Here is a 12,526-nt window from a genome sequence, read left to right on the forward strand (position 1 = left end):
TTTCTATCAGTTGACAAGAAAAAAGGGTATAAATTCCACCCCCCCGCCCTGTCTTTAGACTCCAAACTGTTATGCCCAAGATGCACTATGATGAAACTAGGTCAGTTATCTAAGGAAATGATTATGAAAAACTGTTCCTCATTTATGTGCATGCTTTATTCTAAGCCCCACACAATTATTCTTGAATTGGAATGCAGAATTGGAGGGACACTGAATTTGAACTAAAGATCATGGAAACAAGTTGCTTGGTCTAATGATTTTTTTATTTGCTGTAGCAGTTTTATTTTAGGAAACCAAAAATATGGATTTGTCATTTCAGAAGTGTATGTCACAAAAAATTAGAGTATTTTCTTCCTAAAGTTCTAAAATCATGGAGTTGACATTAGTTTCCCTTTTTGTAGAACACATTCCTAGGGGAATATATAATATATTCTTTTTTTTTTTTTAAGATTTTATTTATTTATTTGACAGAGAGAGACACAGCGAGAGAGGGAACACAAGCAGGGGGAGTGGGAGAGGGAGAAGCAGGCTTCCCGCGGAGCAGGGAGCCCGATGCAGGGCTCGATCCCAGGACCCTGGGACCATGACCTGAGCCGAAGGCAGACGCTTAACGACTGAGCCACCCAGGCGCCCCTATATAATATATTCTTTAGGTGGGAATAAAATTTAAACCATTGGAATTCTTTCCCCTATGTATTTAAATTCACAAGGAATTATATATGAGAGCATAGGTAAATATCATCCCTGTTCATTTGGAGTTGGTATTTGGGGAATGTTAAGTCATTATGCCCACTTAAGGACTTTTATTAATGTTGAAAGAAATACAAAGGGGAAGATTCAGGGACTAGGTTCTGTTCCTAAGTTTCTCACTGATCATCTCTATGTTAATAAAAATATAATTATTATTTTGATAATTTAAAATGTTATTAATATTATTATTTTATTATATGTATCCCTTACATGAAATATTATACGTAATATTTTTCTATATGATAGCTACAGCAAGATACTTAACAAGCTTGGGCTTCAGTCTCTGATAAAAGGGCTTACACTGGACACACTGAGTAAGCTCTCAGATCCTTTCTGGCACTATCAATCTTTCATTCTAATCCCTAACTCCATCTTTCCCTGGTCTCCATTTGGTGAGTAAAATCAAATGACCTAAGCTGAAGTAAAAGAAAACAGAAAAATTTTGCTTATTGAATAATAATAATAATAATGGCTCCCATGTATTAAATGCCTATTGTGTGGCCCACAATGTTATAGCTAATCTTCATGGGCAACACTGCAAGGCAGTTGTAATTATACCTATTTTACTGATTTTTAAAAAATGGGAGCAGTAGGGGTAGGAGCAAAAGATGGATAGAGCACAGAGAATGTTTAGGGCAGTAAACATACTCTGTATGATCTATAATAATGGATACCTGTCATTGCACATTTGTCCAAACCCACAGAATGAATGTATACCACCAAGAGGGAACCCTAAGATAAACTATGGACTTTGAACAAAATGATGTGTTAATGTAGGTTCATCAGTTATAACATGTACCACTATGATGAGTGATGTTTGATAATGTCTATGCATGTGTTGGGGCAGAGGGCATGTGGGGAATCTCTGTACCTTCCTCTCACTTCTGCTGTGAATCTGAACAGCACATCACACACACACACACACACACACACACACACACACACACACACGACATGCCAAAATTGGCATTTTACAAAGACTAGTTAGATGAAAGTGTCAGGACCAAATGAAAAACAGAATTTTTCTTGGTTTGGATTAAGAAGATGGAGTTTAAGAATTCTAAGTCTGATGGACTCTGAGAAACAAACTGAGGGTTTTAGAGGGGAGACAGGTGGGGGGATGGGTTAGCCCGGTGATGGGTATTAAGGAGGACAGGTATTGAATGGAGCTCTGGGTGTTATATGCAAACAATGAATCATGGAACCCTACATCAAAAACTAATGATTTAATGTATGGTGACTAACATAACATAATAAAATAAAATTTAAAAAAATTTAAAAAAAGAATTCTCGGTCTGCAATAATATGCATAAGAACACAGAGAACATTGGTGTATACTCTTCTAGTGCATATAATTCAGGGGAGCTAGACAGTTCACAACCTCATTTACCCAGAGATTACTCAAATTCAATCTTTACATACATAGACCCATCACAATTACATCTTTAAGATTTCTTAAATGTGGGTGAAATTGTCAAATGGCTGAACAGATCTTTAAAAATCCTTCCCTAAAAACATTATTAGGACAAAGGTCACATTTGCCTCATTTTACTTTATTAACAAAGATCAAACTGTAGATAGGGTTTAACTCATCTGACAATGTCTACATGTTCCCTCGAGTCTCTAAATGTCAACTATAAATTGAAAAATACCAAGACATTCTCAATATAAAAATAAATCAAAAACTAAGAGCTTCGTTCTTTAGAAGTTTTCATACTCATCAAATGAAACTTCAGATTTTAACATTAGTATATAACAACATTCTATGAAGTTTTTCTGCTGGATTAATGATAGCAAAAATTCTTTGATACTCCACTCACTGAAAGATGAAATCTAATTCTCCATCCAATGGATCTTGGATGGCTCTTAAAACTTGCTTGACTAATAGAATGTGATAGAAAGGATGTCCAGGATCACTGAGTTTTAGTCACATGAAGCCGTTTTGCCAGGGCCACTTGGAACACTTGCCCTTATAGTCTTAAACCACCATATAAGAAGTACAATTCCTCTAAAGTTTCCGTGCTAGGGGGACCATATATAGAGAGAAGAGAGACAGATACCATCCAGTCCCCAGCTGCATCTCCAGACATCCTAGAGCAGAGACAAGTCCCCCCCAGTGTTTATTACCTGTCTAAATTCCTGACCCACAAAACTGTGAGAAAAAATAATAAAATCATTGTTGTTTTAAGCTAAAAAAATGGAAGCTCAGATTGGTTATTAATTTCCTCAATGTCATACAAATAATAAAGTGAATGGCCAGCATTGGTTTATGGCCACATCTTCCATCTCTCATGCCTGTTTTTTTTTCTTTTTCCAGTATACTGCCATTCTTCATATCCAGTCCCCATGCTTATACAATATACTATTTTTGCTTATAGATTTTTGATTCTCATTCTTATAACAAATATTTACTGAACACCTACCATTGCTCCTTAGACTTGATAAGCAGCAGTCTTCTGAGCTCTCATCAGATATGCAACTTGTATCTGGAGCCTAGTAGAGTTAAAAGCACTAGTCAGGAAACTGAAAACTGCTAGATAATCTTCCCTACGCCCCAACTACTCTTCAGTTATACAGTGGAAATAAACACTCAATAATGGGGCTTTAAAAATGCTAAAGAGGCAACAGAATATATAAGAAATTATCTAAATCTGATAGAGATGAATGGAAGTAAAACTCATCAATGCATATAAAAAGGAGAGGAAGGGAGTGGTTTTATATATTGTTTAATATAGTAATAATATACTTATGCAGAACTTTACAGTTTATAAATTCATCAAAACTGTAGATAGCATTTTGATCTGTTAATAGTTAGAAAACAAAACTAGTAATACTGGAAAAAAATAACTGAGGTCATTTTAAAATTTAGGAAGGTGGTCTATCAAGTTCTTTTAGGTTTTCAACATAAATTCATTAAGGAGAGTTATTGACCTTATCTTTTCAAATATCAAACAAATCATAATATATTCTTAGTTAATTAACTTATGTTTTCTTTTCAAGATTTTATTTATTTATCTGAGAGAGAGAGAGATAGCGAGCACAAGTAGGGAGAGGGGCAGAGTAGGAGGGAGAGAATCTCAAACAGACTCCATGACAACTGCAGAGCCCGATGTGGGGCTCGATCCCATGACCCTGAGATCATGACCTGAGCAAAATCAAGAGTCAGATGATTAACCAACCGAGCCACCAAGGCACCCCAACTTATGTTTTCTTTATTCCCAGTTTGATGTCACATATCAAAATAAGATAATATATGGAAAGGACCTAGCATTTCTATAAATCATCACATTGGTACTGTTCTGGGCATTTGAACCATTGTAATTATTGTAACTAACAAAAATACAATATATATGAATACTTCTCTGATATATTATTGAGAACGTGATGAGTCAATATTTAACCATGCAGTATTTAAATGGTTGAGGGAAGGCACGGTTTGCTGATCCTTTTATGTAAAGTGAGTATGATGCTCCTCTTTCTCAAAAAAGACATAAACAAGAGAAAAGGAAGTGTAAGGACACAATGTAAGCACCCATTTGAGCTTCCTTCCTCACACAGATTATACTCATACATAAATTATAAAAAATGCACACAAATGTCTATAAAGTCTGGGAACGATTTACCTCCCTGCTGAGAAGTAACATGTGAGAAGAAAATGTTATTTTCCTACTTCAGCTGTTAGAGGATTTTCTATTTAGAACTATGGTTGTGAAAAGGCCTGAGGACAAAGCCAACTCCAAACATGATGGAGCAAAAAGAAGGCAAGAACATGATAACATCTGGCTTCTGAATTAATCAACTCTGGAACCACCTGCCTGTGGACTTCTTGATATGGGAGACAGTATGTCCATCATCATCTAAGTCATTTTTAGCCAGTTTTTCTGGAACGTGTAATGAAAAACATCACTATGGATACAGTATATTTTAGAAAAAATATTAGAAATGTCTTTACTGAAAACCCGAGTTTATATAAACTGAGATCTATACCTGCTTCATTTAATATATACTGTCTAGTTCAGATAAATAGATGGAGATATTGCTAGAAGCTATTATGGTCCATCTTCTTTAAAAGTGTACAAGACAAAATTGCCCGCTACAATCACCTGTTAATGCTCAAGAATGGCTTTTCCACTCTGTGTTCCTCTTACCTCTGCCTCTAGTTCCTACAAAGACAGAGGCAGGCACTCCTTATAGGAGGAGAGGGACATGTTTTAGGCTGAGGACTATCTCAAAATATCTTCCCAAATTAGGTATTACAAGAAGGAGAGAGAGACAGAAACAGAGACAAAGAGAAGAAGGAGAGGAAACAGGAGTTACCTAATGCTTATATTATGTGTCTGCTGCTAAATATTCCACCAGGACTTTACCAACTGGGTTGTTACATTTTAACCATTCCACTGTCTCATAATAAAAGGAGGCAGATGACTGTGGCCCTGCATTTGAGAAACTTGCAAACACTCCTCTTCAATTTGGCAAATAATGATTTGTTCTTCACAGCCGATACAATAAATGTTTGTAAAGTAATTGGGCCATCTATCAGCCTGAACTAAGTGAAGGTATACATTTTTTTAATCTAAGTTTATGGATAAAGGCAGAATGCTAATTAAAGTTGGTTATTTATGGGAAAACATTTTGAAAGATCCAAATAGCAAATCAATTGAATTGATACCTTGTATTTCTTTCTTTGATATTTAGCACTGAAACTTCAGTAAGCAAAATTAGTTTCATTATTTCATCTTCTGCTGAAGTGAACAAAGTCATTCAGTCATGATAAGTATGTATGTGAATATAATTTGTAAATCTCAGTTATTAATTATTTTTTAAAACTGAGTATAAATTCATCTGAACATGTGAGAAATAAAGTGAGAGAAATAGGATTGTGACCAAATGTTCTCATTACAGGAAGATATGTTGCCTTTTTATGATAATCAATAGAATAATAAGAGTAAAATAAAAATTCAAAAATTGTTATGTCTGATTTAAACTCAGATACTACTGTCTTAGATAACATTTCTTTTGGTTAGAAAGCATAATTATCAAGCTCCTTGAAGTCAGGAAACAGATAATATTGAACTTAATCCCTCATATTACCTAACCCATGTCTTGCAATGTAAGGCAAAATGTAAGTAGTCTTTATGAGTTTAACTGGATCTAGAATTATATAAGTACTCATGAGTTTACTTAGCTCTATAATCAGATTATCAATTACTCAGGAAGAATCTTGAAATGAAGCTATAGAAAAATAGGTATCCATTAAATTGCAAGTTCAACTCAGGCATAATTCAGACTACATATACATAATTTGTGATTTTCAGAATTCCTCTCAAATAATTGCTTTGTTTAAAATATCTGGATCACAAACAATAGATTATGTGGTTTCCTTTGTCCAGAATGCTCTTTCAAGTCTCAGATTACATGGCATTTACGTAGAAAATCTCTGATCTCTCAAACAAGGTTAGATTCTCTTATTAAATACTACCAATAGTATATATTAACTTTGAATAAATACAAATCCCAGTTGCACTTGGGTACTGATTCATGTAATGTGTTTCCTTCAGTAGACTATAAGCATTCTGATAGCTCAGACTACAGCTTTCTTGTTTATGGGTCTATCCCCAGTGCCAAGCACGGTGTTGTACATTTGATAACTCAAACAGTATTTGCTGAGGGGTGCCTGGGTGGCTCAGTCGGTTAAGTGACCAATACTTGATTTCAGCTCAGTCATGATCTCAGGGTTGTGAGTTTGAGCCACGTGTCGGGGTCCAAGCTGGGCATGGAATCTGCTTAAGATTCTCTCTTTGCCTTTGCCCCTCCCTGCTCATACTCTCTCTCTGTCCAAAATAAGTAAGTCAATCCTTAAAAAACCCACCAATATTTGTTGAATAAATGAATACACAGAAGAGATAAGCTTTCTTATATAAAGCAGCAAGGAACTAATTTTTGTGAATTATCACATATTTTATGAATAATGCCAAGGAAAATATTCAAAATGTAACAACTGAAACAGCAAAATCAAACATGTATATTCTCATTTTGTAAAAAACTATATACAAACATAAAAAGATAAAGTACTTGAAGATGTTATCTCTGTATTGTAGGATTATAATTTTCTACTTTTTACCTTAAAATTGCTTATACTTTTTTTCTATTTTAATCTTTGTATTTATTAGGTAATATGTATATAATACTTTTAAAAACTTGATAGCATTCACAACTCTTATGGAGAAAAAACAGCAGTCCTGAGGTAACCCTTCCAGTTATCCATGTATGAATTTACCTACATATTTCTAAATAGCATACAAATACTGCTCATTCATTATTTTCAGTTATACACACTGTGACTGAATTATTCCTGTGTGCAGAAACAATATAGATCCTTTTTTCAAAAAGAAAGGTACAAAATCCGAAACGTGACCCTCTTTTAAGAAGCAAATCAGCTTTAGTGCCAAGCTTTAAATATCCCATTTGGTATTGATAAGAAAACTATATTTATGACCTATGAACTAAGCAGCCACCAACTGAAAGTATTAGAAAAGGCATGAATAAACTGAACTTATGAAATAGGTTAAATTTCACTCCTTTCATTTCCACAGAATAAGAGACACGGTTATCATATTAGTTATACATTATGTTAGTTTTATATGATATATGCACTATATTAGTTATATATGATATATTAGATACGATTTTACATATACAGAGAGAGAGAGACAAAGGATAGTTATCAAATGGTTTTACTTCAAAGCCTGTCGTTACCCTTCTGAAATGTAAACATCTAAGTTTATATGGAGGCCAAAGTTACTGAAGAATGTTTTAGGAAATTGAGCAAAGTCAAAAAGTATGAACAGGGTAGGAAAAAACAATAGTTCACAAATTGCATTTACAGTTAATCAGCTATACAGAAAATAAACATAAAATGAAATCACTGTTTCTATTTCTCCTTTCCCATATTAAATAATTTCTTCCATATTCCCTACTAAAGTATCGGTATTGGTTTTTAAATATATTACCTTCTTTTTTTTTATTACTTTACTTTGTATCTATCACTAATTCTTTCCCCAAACACTCCAAATAGAACTTTAAAATATCTCTAAGCATAACCAAATATATCAGTTAATTTATAAAATACAATTTTCCCTGGGAAAACTCTCTTGGCTCTCCATATAATACGGTTCCAATCTGATCTGGTTTCTCTCTAGGCCTACTACATAGCTGCAATCCTGGATATGATTTTCACAATCATTGTAGAATCATTCCACTTCTTTGATTCCCTCTTTTCTGGAGCCTATGTCTTCTCTGTTAATTCATTTCCTTGTTAAATAGAGGAAATTCTGGACTCTGAGAAACAAACTGAGGGTCCTAGAGGGGAGGGGGGAGTGGGAGGATGGGTTAGCCTGGTGATGGGTATTAAAGAGGGCACGTTCTGCATGGAGCACTGGGTGTTATATGCAAACAATGAATCATGGAACACTACATCAAAAACTAATGATGTACTGTATGGTGATTAACATAACATAATAAAATAAAATTTAAAGGGGTGGGGTGGGAGGGACGGGGTGACTGGGTGATGGACACTGGGGAGGGTATGTGTTCTGGTAAAGCGCTGTGAATTGTGCAAGACTGTTGAATCTCAGATCTGTACCTCTGAAACAAATAACGCAATATATGTTAAGAAAGAAAAAAAGAAGAAGAAGAATGTAGCAGGAGGGGAAGAATGAAGGGGGGGAAATCGGAGGGGGAGAAGAACTATGAGAGACGATGGACTCTGAAAAACAAACTGAGGGTTCTAGAGGGGAGGGGGGTGGTGGATGGGTTAGCCTGGTGATGGGTATTGAGGAGGGCACGTTCTGCATGGAGCACTGGGTGTTATGCACAAACAATGAATCATGGAACACTATATCTAAAACTAATGATGTAATGTATGGGGATTAACATAACAATAAAAAAATTAAAAAATAAATAAAAAATAAAAAATAAATAAAATTTAAAAAAAATAGAGGAAATTCTCCAAAAGCTTTCTGCTAAAGGACACATCAGGGGTACATTTATTTGAGATCTAGCTGTCTATATCTTCATTTCTTTCATCACACTTGGTTAATAATTTGCCTACAGAAGCATAGGCTGGATATTATCATCCATCACACTTATCAATGCAGTGCTCCTCTAGTTCCCAGTGTGTCGTTGAGAAACTTGGTATCTATCTGCTTTCAGATCCTTTACATATTGTTTGCTCTTTTTGTGGTGGCAGTGGTGGTTATGTTCTCTCAAGAAGCTTTTAGCAAATTCTCTTTATTCCTAGAACTTTGAATTTACTATCATGTACATTTATGCAGCCCACTTTTCATTGAACTTGCTAAGCATTTAGCAGAAACTCTCAATCTGGGAATGCTTGGCTTTTAGGACAAGGAAATTTTCCTGAACTATATTGTGGATATAGTTCTCCCTTCATTTTTTCTCCTGTCTTTCTGGAATTTCTATTCATTGCATATTGGACCCCTGTGAACCTCTAATTATTTTTCCTATTATCTGTTTACTTTCTGTGATGCCTTTTCAACTTTATCTTAAATCTTTCTACTATTACATTCTTTTACTTTGGATATATATTTTGGGGGGGTAGATTTAGTTATTTATTTGAGAGAGAGAGTGCAGAGCGAGAGAGAGAGCACCAGTGAGGGGGAGACGCAGAGGGAGAGAAAAAGCAGACTCCCGGCTGAGCAGGGAGCTCTGACGCTGGGCTTGATCCCAGAACCCTGAGATCATGACCTGAGCTGATGGAAGTGCTTAACTGACTGAGCCACCCGGCGCCTATGTGTGTGTGTGTGTGTGTGTGTGTGTGTGTGTGTGTACATATGTATATATATGTATATATATGAACCTTTTCTTGTTTTCTAATATCTAACTTGCTTGCTATCCTTTTTCAAGGCTATAGTATCTTTTCTTTTTTCTCCATAGCTTTTTTTTTTTAAACTTTGGTCTGCTTCATGCATTGACTCTTTTTCCTCTGATTCTACTTTTTGTTTCATTGTGATTTGTTTGCTTTGAGCTTTTTCTTGTAAAAATCTTTATTCAAATGGCTGATGATCATTGTCTCCTGCTCATCACCAACAATGAGGCTTAGGCGTAACACTTAAAAGCTGCTGTGGGGCTCTGCATGTTTTGGAATGAACTTGGTCAACAGGAAGACGGCACCAAAGGGTGAATGAGCCCTGAACCCATGTTCTCAGTATCTCTGGGTATTTTCTCTTAGGCTGGCCTGATTTCCCAGAACAATCCTCCAACTTCTGTCTGAGGGAGGGTAGTAGTGGAAGGCATTAAAATGGCTAGCAACATTTTGGTAACTGGCAAGATAAAGCGAACTGGGCATGTCACTCTTCATTATTTAGAGTTGCAATTATTTGCTTATTTCTGATCCTGTATTCTCCATTTTGTACTCGTCTTTGCCTGGTGTTCCTAGAGCCTCTGGGCTTAACTACAGAACAATCATCCATTCTTCCATCAAGTTGAGGAAGATGCAGTTGCCTGGCCTCAGTGGGAAAAGATTTGAGCAGCTAATTGTTGTCTATAAGAACCTACATCTAATTTTTCACTTTTTGGCCCATACCTCACCCCTAACTTCAGCACTGCATGGTATTTCTAATTCTTCAGCTTTTTCATGCTTGTGTACTGTTAATCTCCTTGTAACTTTGCAGCTATCAATGAGCTATGGACAACTGGTTCACAACCCGTCCTGCTCTTCTTTTTTATATCTGCTTTCCACTGTACCAAGTGTAGACATCGCTCATATACTGAATACTTCTCTTTTTCGTCTGCTTATACATTTTTGTCTTATTTGGGGCTTCATAAGGGAACAGAGAAAATATCTGTGTTTTACCTATTGCATACACCTAGAATGCATGCCTTCTCTGTCTTCTCTATATCTTTCTCTATCATGACAGGCTAAATCAATAGCCTATCCGTCACTATAGGCCAAATCAATAGTTCTTAAGAAAGGACTACCATCAAAATCACTTGGGAGATTTTTCATACCCTGTAAGATCTGGACAGTATAGTTTTATATACATCAGTTATTTGCATGCATATGCCCAGTAAAACACTACTGATTTTGGTTATCTGTTAGCTGATTCAGGTCATGAATAATATGACTAGGGATTTATAAGTGGACTTACATTTTAATACATACCTCCACCTGTATCATCTGATATTCCCAGTGCCTGTTTTGCTTGCCTATCTAAGTGCTGTTATCCCTCATCCCTTCTTTCTCCATAACAGAACCATGATTTATTTCAATATGATCAAGGAAGTTGGACCTTTCACAGTCTCGGCAACATGACCCTTCTCTTCTCCATAAAGGTGTTATCCGTGGGTGTGTGCTCCATGGAGGGCAGGTATCTCAGATATTTCTATAGAATAAGCATGTTTTACTTCCTGGTAAATAATTGGGTTTCAGATGACATGATTATTCTTGCCTTGTGCTCTCATCATATAGAACCAACCATGATCGATGCTGTGACTGCCATCTTGAGATCATGAAGGGAAAATCAAGGCACTTGCACAGAGTTTGACAGTAGCCGCCATATCATTAAACTTCACTAAAAGAAATTCATGAACCATGGAGCCATCTACTGCCAGATTGATTGTTACATATTTTAATGAACGTCTATATTTTTAAAGCCAAAGTCAGTTGGGTGTTCTATTATTAGATCCCAAATTCCCTACTGATACATGCTCGTTAATACTTACAAAACTTAAAATACAATACTAATCTAAAATAGATTGCTTCCAGTCATTAAATCTGGGCCTACTCAATTTGATTTAAATATCCTGGATTGCAACTACAGGGCATAAAAGTTTCCCTTACGTTGCTTAACTATGGTTACTTGATCATTCTTGATAAATTGCAATACTAGGTGCATTTAATGTGAAGATAATGGGAGAAGAAATGAGGCAGTTTTATGAAAAGTTTGTTTTCTGAACTAATAAGAGATACTTCTACAATCGCCATTTTAAAAACTGGAATATAAAACTCCCTTGCCTTAGGGAATACTGCACATAGAATCCATGGCTTTTTTACCATGATTCTTTAGTCTTTCAAAGTTAATTATTTTTTTTAACTGTCTTTTTTTCTTTTTTCCTTTTTTCTTTTTTTTTTTTGAATTTTTCTTTTTCCCTTTTTCAACCAACATCTTATCAATCCCTTTTTTAAAAAAAAACATTTTTATTTTTCATTTTTAAAGTCATATTCTATCCCTTCATAGTAGTTACCCGTATTTTTGGCATATATATATAAGTTGTTCTCTCTTTAAAATCTTGAGATAGTTTCTTCTAACAGATCAAAATATACTCTAAATCTCTAGTGTATGGTTTTTTTCTACTCCCCTGCCTGATCACATTCTCTCCCTTTTTTCTTTCTTTCTTTTTTTTTTTTATCCTCTTCTTTCTTTTTTCAAACAACTTATCAAATCCTTTTTTAAAATTTTTTATAATTTCCATCTTTACAGTCATATTCCATCCCTTCATCATATCAACCCTTATTTTTGTACATATATAAGTTTTTCTTTCTTTAAAATTTTGGGAGGGACTTTCTTTTAACAGACCAAAATACACCCAAAATCTAGTGTGTGGCACTGATCTATAATCCAGCCTGATCATATCTGATCACATTCTGTTTTTGTTTTGTTTTGTTTTGTTCTGCTTTTGTTTGTTTTTATCTTTATCTTTTTCTTTTTTCTTTTTTTCTTTCCTTTTCTTTTTTCTCTCTTTCCCTTTCTTTTCCCAC

The 12,526-nt window shown here is 35.1% G+C and overlaps 1 long non-coding RNA gene across 1 annotated transcript in view; it reads right to left on the reverse strand.

Annotated features, from left to right (window-relative positions):
• Nucleotides 1-3,171: 3,171 nt before the first annotated feature.
• The window catches only part of LOC116647304, a 71,196-nt gene continuing 61,841 nt past the window's right edge, over nt 3,172-12,526 (reverse strand). The window contains exon 3 of the long non-coding RNA XR_004302320.1: nt 3,172-3,243. This is a non-coding gene — a long non-coding RNA (uncharacterized LOC116647304). The remainder of the gene's footprint in view (nt 3,244-12,526) is intronic.

Source organism: Phoca vitulina, unplaced genomic scaffold (assembly GCF_004348235.1).
Source record: "Phoca vitulina isolate PV1807 unplaced genomic scaffold, GSC_HSeal_1.0 scaffold40, whole genome shotgun sequence".
NCBI classification, from domain to species: domain Eukaryota; kingdom Metazoa; phylum Chordata; class Mammalia; order Carnivora; family Phocidae; genus Phoca; species Phoca vitulina.